The following is a 12,273-nucleotide window of genomic DNA, read 5'->3' as shown; positions in this document are numbered from 1 at the left end:
TTAAGTGTCTCTTTTTTCCAAGCTTAATAGGATAAACATTCACACGCAACACCATGGGCCAGAAAAGGTTGAATACATTGGCCATGCTGTTAGTCCAACATGACTCCCGCCGCATTCAAAACAACTACAAACTTGGAACTGAATAATATCAGACTACAGTGAGTTGAAGACAACTGGGAACTCGAGGGGAAAAAAACAATCTATGGTCATCCAACTCAAAATTCCAATTTGGGAACTCGGGCCTCTTTCTAGAGCTCTGACCCGAAGATCACTGATGTCATGATTTGACCTTGTTTTTTTCAGTTCCCAGTTGTCTTGAAAGCACCATAAATCCAGAGAATGCCAGACTTTGATGACAAAGTCATCAAAAAAGCTGCCGTGCCACCTTCCTGTTCAAGTGAGCACAGCACATCAGTGAGTCCAAAAATGTCTTGTAAGCTGCTGCATAAATTATGTAATATGCCAGGGAGATACAGTGCATTCGTAAAGTATACAGACCCCTTGACTTTTTTCACATTTTGTTWTGTTACAGCCTTACATGCTGACCAAACTGCTCGTGCGCATGTTGATTTTGTACCCCCAAACCATACACTGATCGCAGGTTGAAATATCAAAACAAACTCTGAACCAATTATACTAATTTGGGGACAGCTCAAAAAGCATTAAACATTTATGGCAATTTAGCTAGCTAGCTTTCTGTTGCTAGCTKATTTCTACACTGACAATTAATCCACAGATAAAACGGTAAACCAAATTAGTTTCTTGTCATCTCTCCTTCAGGCTTATTTTTCTTCTTTGGACTTTATATGGCGGTTGGCAACCAACTTTACGGTGCATTACCACCACCAACTGGAGTGTGGACGTCAGTTCATCTTTCAATCACCCATGTGGGTATATGCTCCAAAAAAACTGAGGATATGGCACGTGTGTGTATATGCTCCTAAAAACCAATGAGCAGATTTGAGAGGCAGGACATTCAGCACGTTGAGCGTCACAAATAGAACTAAGTTCTATTTTAGCGCCTGGCTACGCAGACGCTCGCGAGCAATGTGGTTGCAATGATTGAATAACATGTATGTGTACATTTATTTTGCAATGTTCGCGCACGCGACGTGTRCGGTCTGGTCAGCATGTTATTCTAAAATTGATTACATTCGTTTTTTTCTCTCTCCATGCTACACACAACACCCCATAATGACAAAGTGAAAAAAAATTGCAAATATATTAATGTGCTGCAGAGATGGTTTTCCTTCTGGAAGGTTCACCCTTCTCCACAGAGGAACTCTGGAGCGATGTCAGAGTAACCATCGGATTCTTGGTCACCTCCCCGACCAAGGCCCTTCTCCCCAGATTTCTCAGTTTGGCCGGGCGGCCAGCTCTAGGAAGAGTCTTGGTGGTTCCAAAATTCTTCCATTTAAGAATGATGGAAGCCATTGTGTTTTGGGGGACCTTCAATGCTGCAGAAATGTTTTGGAACCTCGACACAATCCTGTCTCGGAGCTCTGAGGACAATTCCTTCGACCTCATGGCTTGGTTTTTGCTCTGACGTGCAATGTCAACTGTGAGACCTTATATAGACAGGTGTGTGCCTTTCCAAATCATATCCAATCAATTGAATTTACCACAGGTGGACTCCAATCAAGTTGTAGAAACATCTCAAGGATGATCAATGAAAACAGGATGCACCTGAGCTCAATTTCGATTTTCAAAGCAAAGGCTCTGAATACTTATGTAAGGTATTTCAGTAAAAAAAATATTTTATCAATTTTAGAATAAGTCTAACAAAATGTAGAAAAAGTCAAGGGGTCTGAACACTTTCCAAATGCACTGTATGTATACTGTAGCTAAGAAAGTAATGCTAAGTGTATGTTGTGTAGTAAGCTGTGAGTAGCCTATGTGCCTCACCCTAATAATTCGGTCCCTTTCCCCCTCATAACTTAGCCTACTGTTCTGACTTGGTGGTGCACATGTAGCCTATAGCCTGTTTTAAAGAAATGTCATCATTGAATATTGTAAGAGTTTTCATTGTCTGCTTATTTGCCCCCTTTATTTATCCTACATTTCTGACTTGGTGTACAGGGAGAATACTGTAAGAACGGCCCATGTTCAGAATTCTGTACCTGTACATTTCAAAAGTTCTGAACAAATAGTTTTATTGACTACGTCCGTCTTAACTCACTAATTAAAGACATTAATAAGTGAGCTAAGTCAAATTACGGATTGCCTCTTATCCGCTCATCATTCCCTTATGCCATAATTTGTACATCTCAATCGTCAGTAGAAACCACATTTGTTCAAGCAAGTCAGCCATATCAYCTATGTTTTTTTTTAAAGGTAGTAAATGAGGCTGAATGAACTTTTTCTTTGCCAGACAAAACTACGCTGATAGCCAGGTGGAGCAGTGGTAAGGATTCACTCCATGGTGCTGAAAAGAAAGCTCTGCTGTTGGGACAGCTGTATGTAGGCCCTAACAGTTTGTGGGCATCGTTTGTCAACGTTAATAGTGCAATTAATGTATTGTGTTGTGTTGTGTAGTGGCTTTGCTGGCATGCATAAAATAAAATTGTTGAGTTTGCCCCACCTAGATTTACATGCTGAAATAGCCACTGATGGTAGCCTACTTACATAAATCGATGTGTGTGTGGGTGAGTGACTGGATGAATGTGTGCTGGGGCTCAATGACTCAATTTAGAGTTTGATAATCAATTCACCTAGACATGTTTCCATGCAAGTGACACAAATGTTTAACTTGCGACTTTAATGTAACAATGAATGAATATTTCTGTCAAACAAGCATATTGTAATAAATAATATTTTAATAACACACAAAATAATTGGTTTGTCACAGGTAAGTCCTTCACACAGAATGCATTTAAACATGACTGACACAAGCAGGTATTGCCCTTTACAGATATAGAACCTGCCGCAACAACGTGCTACCAGGTAAGCAGTAGGCTATTAGGCAGCACACATACGGATAATGGTGAGAATTCAAGTGAATCTGCGGAAGTTTGTTTTTTCTATAGACCAAAGTCGTCATATGAACTAGGCTCCTCATCTGAACGAACGGATCATTTGTAATGACGACGTAAAAATCCACACTATCTCTCCGATTGTCCCTCCATATCGCTTTTGTAACTCCAATCGACTACCTTGCTCACGTCTTTTTGTCTTTGGACCAAATGTGCATAAAAACCCTCTGTAATGTTTGACCTTGTTTATTGCTGAGTCATCATCATTGTACACCCCSATCTCGTTTTCAGAATCAACATCTCCGCGCTCATCTTCCTCCAAAAACTCAGAGGTCTTTCTCCATATCCTTGTATTTCTTAGGGAACGCCTTACGCTCCTTTATAAACACACTTTTCGAGCCACGGCGAGGTCAACCATTTGTTTTTGTCAATTTGTTTTAAATGAATCCACTGTAACGCTTGACCACGTTCACTGCACGGGACTGTAGAGTCTTCCCGCATGTATTTAACTCAGTGGTGGTCAGTAGAGTTCCCTCACATTCCAAGGCACAAGTCTGGAAGGGAAATGCAAAGATGAGTGAGCAAAAATCAGCCAGTTAACTAATCACATTATGAGAAGCCAAGAAAAGAAAAGGGAGAAAAAACGTTGCATATATTTACACACACTCAGTTGTATAGCTTTGTTTATTACAGAACATATTTAATTTCAGTTTAAATCATATTAATTTGTTCCCCAGGCTTCTGTCGAGCATATAGGGAAAATGGCAAGTTTGTCTTTAGACTATTCCCACTGGGCACACACTGGTTGAAATAATGTTGTTTGAACGTAATTTGTCAATGTATTGTGATGTGGAATCAACTTGGAAAATACTGGATATGAAAAAAGTAATCAACCAATACTGTTCTCATCTCATTTCCACCTGCGTTGTAAACATTGAAATTAGGGTAAAACGTACATTTTTCTCACCAAAGCCCCATATACTACCCACCACTGCGACCTGTATGCTCTCATTGGCTGGCCCTCACTACATAATCGTCGCCAAACCCACTGGCTCCAGGTCATCTATAAARCTTTGCTAGGTAAAGCCCCGCCTTATCTCAGCTCACTAGTCACCATAGCAACACCCACCCATAGCACGCACACCAGCAGGTATATTTCACTGGTCATCCCCAAAGCCAACACTTCCTTTGGCTGCCTTTCCTTCCAGTTCTCTGCTGCCAATAACTGGAAGGAATTGCAAAAATCACTGAAGCTGGAGTCTTATTTCTACCTCTGTAACTTTAAGCATCAGCTGTCAGAGCAACTTACTGATCACTGTACCTGTACACAGCCAATCTGTAAATAGCACACCCAACTACCTCATCCCCATATTATTACTTACCCTCTTGCTCTTTTGCACCCCAGTATCTCTACTTGCACGTTATCATCTGCACATCTATCACTCCAGTGTTAATGCTAAATTGTAATTATTTCGCCTCTATGGCCTATTTATTGCCTACCTCCCTACTCTTCTACATTTGCACACACTGTACATAGATTTTTTTCAATTGTGTTATTGACTGTACATTTGTTTATGTGTCGCACTGGTTTGCTTTATCTTGGCCAGGTCGCAGTTGTAAATGAGAACTGGATCTCAACTGGCCTACCTGGTTAAATAAAGGTGAAATAAAAATAAATAAATACATTGACTTCACCTGACTAATAGGTTGTTACATCAATTTAATTGCAACATAATCATCAGAACTACATTGGGRATAGGTTAAATTGCATTGAAAATTCCACATAGAAAAGTAAAAAAAAATTCATCCTATATTCAATTGGTTGGTTGAAATTGTTGAATTTTAGATTTGATCAATGTTGATAGTAAAATGGTATTTTTGAATCAACATCATGCTATCAAAAGCACTGCAACACAGTACAGGCTTTCCTTGGCTTATTGTGCTCTAGCAACTCCTTGTGACATAGCCAGGCGCCTGCAAGCTGACGCCGGTCGTCAGTCGGAACAGTGTTTCCTCCGACACATTGGTGCGGCTGACATCCGTGTTAAGAAGTAAGCGGCCAAGCGGGTCATGTTTCAGAGGACACATGACTCAACCATTGCCTCTCCCGGGCCCATTAAGGTGTTACAAAGATGAGCCAAGGAACCAAATTTAGGGAGAAAACAGGGTAAAAAAAATATTTGTGGCCATTCCACACCTGTCTCTTATACACATCTAGATGTGTATAAGAGACAGTTTTATTGCTTCTTTAATCAGCACTACAGTTTTCAGCTGTGCTAACATAATTACAAAAGGATTTTCTAATGATCAATTAGCCTTTTAAAATTATAAACTTGGATTAGCTAACACAACGTGCCATTGGAACACAGGAGTGATGGTTGCTGATAATGGGCCTCTGTACACCTATGTAGCTGTCTCTTATACACATCTAGATGTGTATAAGAGACAGGAATAGACTGACGAGTTTCAGAAGAAAGTTCTTTGTTTCTGGCCATTTTGAGTCTGTAATCGAACCCACAAATGCTGATGCTCCAGATATTCAACAATTCTAAAAGCCTGTTTTATTGCTTCTTTAATCAGCACTACAGTTTTCAGCTGTGCTAACATAATTACAAAAGGATTTTCTAATGATCAATTAGCCTTTTAAAATTATAAACTTGGATTAGCTAACACAACGTGCCATTGGAACACAGGAGTGATGGTTGCTGATAATGGGCCTCTGTACACCTATGTAGATATTCCATTAAGAATCAGCTGTTTCCAGCTACAATAGTCATTTACAATATTTACAATGTATTTCTGATCAATTTGATGTTATTTTAAATGGACAAAAAAATCGKATTTCTTTCAAAAATAAGGACATTTCTAAGTGACCCCAAACTTTTCAACGGTAGTGCACACCAATTCTTCGTCATGCCTCATCTGAGCAAGACCAGATGGTGACAAAGGTCTCAGCAGGGTCAGGCAACCAGGGAAGACCAGTCTGTGACCACGACGAGGTGAACTTTTGCAGATACAACACTTTATTATCTCTATGTAGAAAACACTGGACAAGCCAGAAGCTTCATAGACTGAAACTATTTTAAGGCAGTCTGACAAACCTAAAGTTGATTTCCAAACTGTATCAAGTGGTGATAGAGGCTTTTCCRGATGACACAAAACATGTCAAACAAAAATGTGAGGAAGACCTGAGAAACGCTATTGATGATGATGAATGAGTACAGATATGTTAGAATGCCCAGTCATGTTCATATCCTCTCAGACATAAATGACTGCAGTTTAAGACCATCCATAGAACATTCTATATGCCAGTGAAACTGAATATCATGCACTCAGACATGTAAGTCCTCTGCTGGAGTTGTAAAAAACACAAACAGGGACATATTTGCACATGTTCTGGTCTTGTGAAGGCTGGCTGAATTCTGGCAAAGAGTATGTTCTTTTACTTCAGAATTTCCCCATTCTCCCTGTTTTTGTTTGCTTGGAAATGTTGATACTGGAGATTGTTATCAGAGGGAACTGTGTAACCTAGCATTTATAGCGGCTAAAATTAAGGCAGTTTATACAATTTTTAAAACGTTACGATACATTCACAGATTTCATAACCCACTGTGTGCCCTCAGTCCCCTACTCCACCACTACCACATATCTACAGTACTAAATCCATGTGTATGTATAGTGCGTATGTTAACACGCGCGTGTGTTTGTGAATGCATGTGTCTGTGCCAATGTTTGTGTTGCTTCACAGTCCCCGCTGTTCCATAAGGTGTTTTTTAAATCTAATTTTACTGCTTGTGTCAGTTACTTGATGTGGAATAGAGTTCCATGTAGTCATGGCTCTATGTAGTACTGTGTGCCTCCCATAGTCTGTTCTGGACTTGGGGACTGTGAAGAGACCTCTTGTGGCATGTCTTGTGGAGTATGCATGGGTGTCGGAGCTGTGTGCCAGTAGTTTAGACAGACAGCTCGGTGCATTCAACATGTCAAAACCTCTCATAAATAAAAGTAGTGGTGAAGTCAATCTCTCCTCCACTTTCAGCCAGGAGAGATTGACATGCATATTATTAATATTAGCTTTCTGTGTACATCCAAGGGCCAGCCGTGCTGCCCTGTGCTGAGCCAATTGCAATTTTCCTAAGTCCTTTTTTGTGGCACCTGACCACACGACTGAACAGTAGTCAAGGTGCGACAAAACTAGGGCCTGTAGGACCTGTCTTGTTGATAGTGTTGTTAAGAAGGCAGAGCATTGCTTTATTATAGACAGACTTCTCCCCATCTTAGCTACAGTTGAAGTCAGAAGTTTACATACACTTAGGTTGGAGTCCTTAAAACTCGTTTTCAACCACTCCACAAATTTCTTGTTAACAAACTATAGTTTTGGCAAGTCGGTTAGGACATCTACTTTGTGCATGACACAAGTCATTTTTACAATAATTGTTAACAGACAGATTATTTCACTTATAATTCAATGTATCCCAATTCCAGTGGGTKAGAAGTTTACATAGTTTACAAGTTGACTGTGCCTTTAAACAGCTTGGAAAATTCCAGAAAATTATGTCATGGCTTTAGCAGCTTCTGATAGGCTAATTGACATCATTTGAGTCAATTGGTGGTGTACCTGTGGATGTATTTCAAGGCCTACTGTCAAACTCAGTGCCTCTTTGCTTGACAGCATGGGAAAATCAAAATAAATCAGCCAAGACCTCAGAGAAAAAATTGTAGACCTCCACAAGTCTGGTTCATCCTTGGGAGCAATTTCCAAACGCCTGAAGGTACCCCGTTCATCTGTACAAACAATAGTACGCAAGTATAAACACCATGGGACCACGCAGCCGTCATACCGCTCAGGAAGGAGATGCATTCTGTCTCCTAGAGATGAACGTACTTTCGTGCGAAAAGTGCAAATCAATCCCAGAACAACAGCAAAGGACCTTGTGAAGATGCTGGAGGAAATAGGTATAAAAGTATCTATATCCATAGTAAAACGAGTCCTATATCGACATAACCTGAAAGGCCACTCAGAAAGGCCACTCAGCAAGGAAGAAGGCACTGCTCCAAAACTGCCATGAAAAAGCCAGACTACGGTTTGTAACTGCACATGGGGACAAAGATCGTACATTTTGGAGAAATGTCCTCTGGTCTGATGAAACAAAAATAGAACTGTTTAGCCATAATGACCATAAACTTCTGACCCACTGGAATAGTGATACCGTGAATTATAAGTGAAATAATGTCTGTAAACAATTGTTGGAAAAATTACTTGTGTCATGCACAAAGTAGATATCCTAACCGACTTGCTAAAACTATAGTTTGTTAACAAGAAATTTGTGGAGTGGTTGACAAAACGAGTTTTAATGACTCCAACATAAGTGTATGCTCCGACTTCAACTGTACATTCCTCAAAGGGACATAACTAAACATAACATAATATAGGTAACCAATATTATCTAATCTCAATCATTTACAGTGATGGTTCATCCATTGAGCTATAGGGGTCATCAGATGTAATGTAGACCTTTACTGCCACCTGCAAGTGCTGTCTGGGAACTTGAATGACAATGAATATTGAAAGGAGAGAGCAATGATATATTCCAATATTTCCCAAAGCTAAAAATACATTTGAAACTTTTAGGCATCTTATGTATCTGGTATGCCAYCTTGACTACAGTCATATTCTAGCCAGTGGCTGTCTCTATTGAGAGCTAATCATGGTAATTCCCTTTTAAATTATTTTCTCCATTTAAAGGTCAAGGTAATTGGGAACACATGTAAATATCAATGAAATCTGCAAAGCACAGTCTTAAAAATATATATATTATTTGTTTTTTTTATTACATTTTTTGTTTTTTTGTTTATTCTTTTACCTTAATTTACCCCTCTCTGCTGGTCACCCTCTTCAGATTTCTACGCACCATATATCTTTCAACTATGCTGTGATGTTTAACATACAATTGAAATCTATCTAATCGAATTCACTGATTGTGAGTTGTAAAAAAATTGTTTTGCTAAGAGTATTAATATATTATAGATTGACTGACAAGGTCTCTCAAAATCTCCCAACAATGCTATTTTATGGGTTAATTTTAAATTAATGTTATGCTTTTTTCAGCCATTCCTGAAGACCAGAAGCAGCCTACCTGAGGGCAATACCAAAACAAATGGTCTATTGATTCTGTATCCTCACAACAAAATCTGCAGAGCTGCGATGGCTGTATATGCTCCAACTATTCAACATTCTGTTGGTGGCAAGAATTCTGTRCAATAATTTGAGCTGAAAAGCACAAAGTGTTGAATCTTGCATAATTTTATAAATCAGCTATGCCATGGATGCCAGCTATGCCATGGAATCGGTACATCAAAAACCTCTTCCAGGGGCCTCCCGGGTGGCGCAGTGGTCTAGGGCACTGCATCGCAGCGCTAGCTGTGCCACCAGAGTCTCTGGGTTCGCGCCCAGGCTTTGTCGCAGCCTGCCGCGACCGGGAGGTCCGTGGGGCGACGCACAATTGGCCTAGCGTCGTCCGGGTTAGGGAGGGTTTGGCCGGTAGGGATATCCTTGTCTCATCGCGCTCCAGCGACTCCTGTGGTGGGCCGGGCGCAGTGTGCGCTAACCAAGGGGGCCAGGTGCACGGTGTTTCCTCCGACACATTGGTGCGGCTGGCTTCCGGGTTGGAGGCGCGCTGTGTTAAGAAGCAATGCGGCTTGTTTGGGTTGTGCTTCGGAGGACGCATGGCTTTTGACCTTCGTCTCTCCCGAGCCCGTACGGGAGTTGTAGCGATGAAACAAGATAGTAATTACTAGCGATTGGATACCACSAAAATTGGGGAGAAAAGGGGGTAAAAAAAAATACAAAAAAATCTCTTCCAGCTATTTTGCAATCTGTATGGCACKGCTGTACAGGTCCTAAAATTAAACTGGTATACTTTCCTATTTATGCAGACAGACCAGTTCCCTGCCTCCTCCCACTGCCACTTGCCTCCTCTATTTTTGGGGTAGTGCTATAATCAATTGGTTGTAATCTTGGATTGAGCAGACCTCATACATTTCCGACAGCTCCATGTAAGACATAACACTACCATTCAAATGTATAATATAAWTTTTTTTGTAATACCCTTCTCAAACATATTTCCCATAAATGCAGGTATTTTATCAACCACTACATTTGAATTCAACCATAATATTGGTTGTAATATTTGTTCTGTCTTTTCTGGGGGATGACATTTAAATTGTAACCAGCTCTGTATTGCCTGTTTGAGAAAGAGAGATACTTTGAACAAGGTTTTATTTTCAATTAACCAAAAATGAGAAGTGGCAATCTGCATGAAGGCAACAACGGATGGGCTTTTCTTAGTAATCTCCTTGAGAACCATTTTCCGTTTAATTAAAACTTTCGCATAAGTGCAGCTTTTCGTGAGAGGCTTAGTGCTTTAATATTTAGTAATCTCAGCCCACCCAGTTCATATTCATTATATAGATAGGCACGCTTTTTCTTGTCTGGCTTAGCGTCCCAGATAAAGTGAAATATGTTTTGCTCATATGATTTGAAAAACTAGTCATCAGGGGTAGGCAGCTCCATAAGTAAGTGAGTCAACTCAGATATTACTATTAGTTATTAGTGTAATTTTTCCATAAATAGACAGGTATTTACCTCTCCATGGTTGCAGGATCTGGTCTTTTTTTAATGTTCTATTGAAATTCATTTTGGAGAGCTCATTTATATATTTTGCGATATGAATACCAATACCATATGAATATATGTCTACTTCACCATCAGCCCATTGTATAGGTAAACTGCAGGATAATGTACAAGTTCTGTCTTTTAAAGATCCAATACGTAATATTGTACACTAATTGGMTTTTAGTCCAGAGAGGCCAGAAAAGTTATTTAGATCTTCAATGAGAAATAATTGGTCGTCCAATTATATTCCTGCTGACCACAGTGGCCTCTCCTAAGCCCCGCTGAATATCCCTTTTGATTGCAGTTGCAGAAAACCCTGCACTGACCAATAGGCGATGACAATGGCCCAGCTGCCAGACAACATGCCCAGTAAGCTCTTTGTTTATGTGTTTGGTATGCACTCTATGGCATGCCAGGAGGGTACAACGACACAGACTGAACACATTCTCCTGCCAGATCCATCAGTTTGTTGATTGGCAAACCTGATAACCACATTCTAGACACTTTTTTAAAGTCACACTTTCAATGTCCATTTGAATGCTGTTAAAAGTTTAGAAGCTGTTACTTGGTTACAGTTGATACTACAATAACAACATCAACAAAACAGGACTATGATATTTTAACAATAATAGCAATAGTAATAATTATATGGCATGTGGATAGCTGAACTTAATTATTATTATTGTTAATTATTACCAACTAGATGATAACTTTACAAAAGTTGTGGGGTTGTGGGGCTTGCTAAAGCTCTTTAAAATCATTTTTGTGGTAGTGGAAAAATGTTAAAAAGTTTGACTTTAATTATATTATTCGAATAGTTAAATCATTTCAAATGCCCATCCCTAGTCTGTAGTTTTGGTCAGTAGTTGTGTGGTTCTGTCACGCCCTGACCTTAGAGATCCTTTTTATGTCTCTATTTTGTTTTGGTCAGGGCGTGAGTTTGGGTGGGCATTCTATGTTTTGTGTTCTATGTGTTTTATTTCTTTGTTGTTTGGCGGGTGTGGTTCTCAATCAGAGGCAGCTGCCCATAGAGAGAGCATTGTATTGTGGATTTTGTAGTCTACTTGAGCTGCAAAATTTCCAGAACGATTTTCCATGTTGCTTCCAACATTATAATGCCAAAATGAAATATTTGTTCACAAAAAATATTGTTCTCACATATTAGTAATTACTATTTAACACTGTAAATTACCGGAATTAGTGGTTTTGGGTGGATTTTCCCTTTAAACAATGCTGCTAACCAACAAGCTAGCTACTTAGTGCTGCACACACAATGTTGAATCTTCCAGCAAAAGCTAGCTAGCAAGCTACAGTAGCTAATAGTGCTAATGCTTACATTATTATGAGTTTTCATGAAGCAGCTGTTCTTCTGTCACGAGTCACTGTGGTAGCCTCCCGAGTCAGCTGCTGTGCACAGCTGACCCAATGATACGATTGCAGAGAAACAATCTGATCTACGGATTGATTTGAGATAAGTCAGTTCCTCTTAATTGTGGGGCTGCATGTCTACAACTTCAGGTTAATTTAAACAGAATAAGCAATATTTTTATGTCAGTGAAAGAAGAGCTATAGCCACCTGGCTATGTCAGTAAGCTAGTTAGCTACACAGTTGATCAAATCACTGCA

General features: G+C 39.8%; 1 pseudogene; it reads right to left on the bottom strand.

Moving 5' to 3' along the window:
* Positions 1–2,872: 2,872 nt before the first annotated feature.
* LOC111976329 (proenkephalin-B-like) lies at positions 2,873–5,060 on the bottom strand (annotated as a pseudogene).
* Between the last annotated feature and the right edge of the window lie 7,213 nt (positions 5,061–12,273).

Source organism: Salvelinus sp. IW2-2015, linkage group LG17 (assembly GCF_002910315.2).
Source record: "Salvelinus sp. IW2-2015 linkage group LG17, ASM291031v2, whole genome shotgun sequence".
NCBI lineage: Eukaryota > Metazoa > Chordata > Actinopteri > Salmoniformes > Salmonidae > Salvelinus > Salvelinus sp. IW2-2015.
The sequence above is the reverse complement of the archived record's forward strand: the minus strand, read 5'-3'. Positions and strand labels throughout refer to the sequence as shown.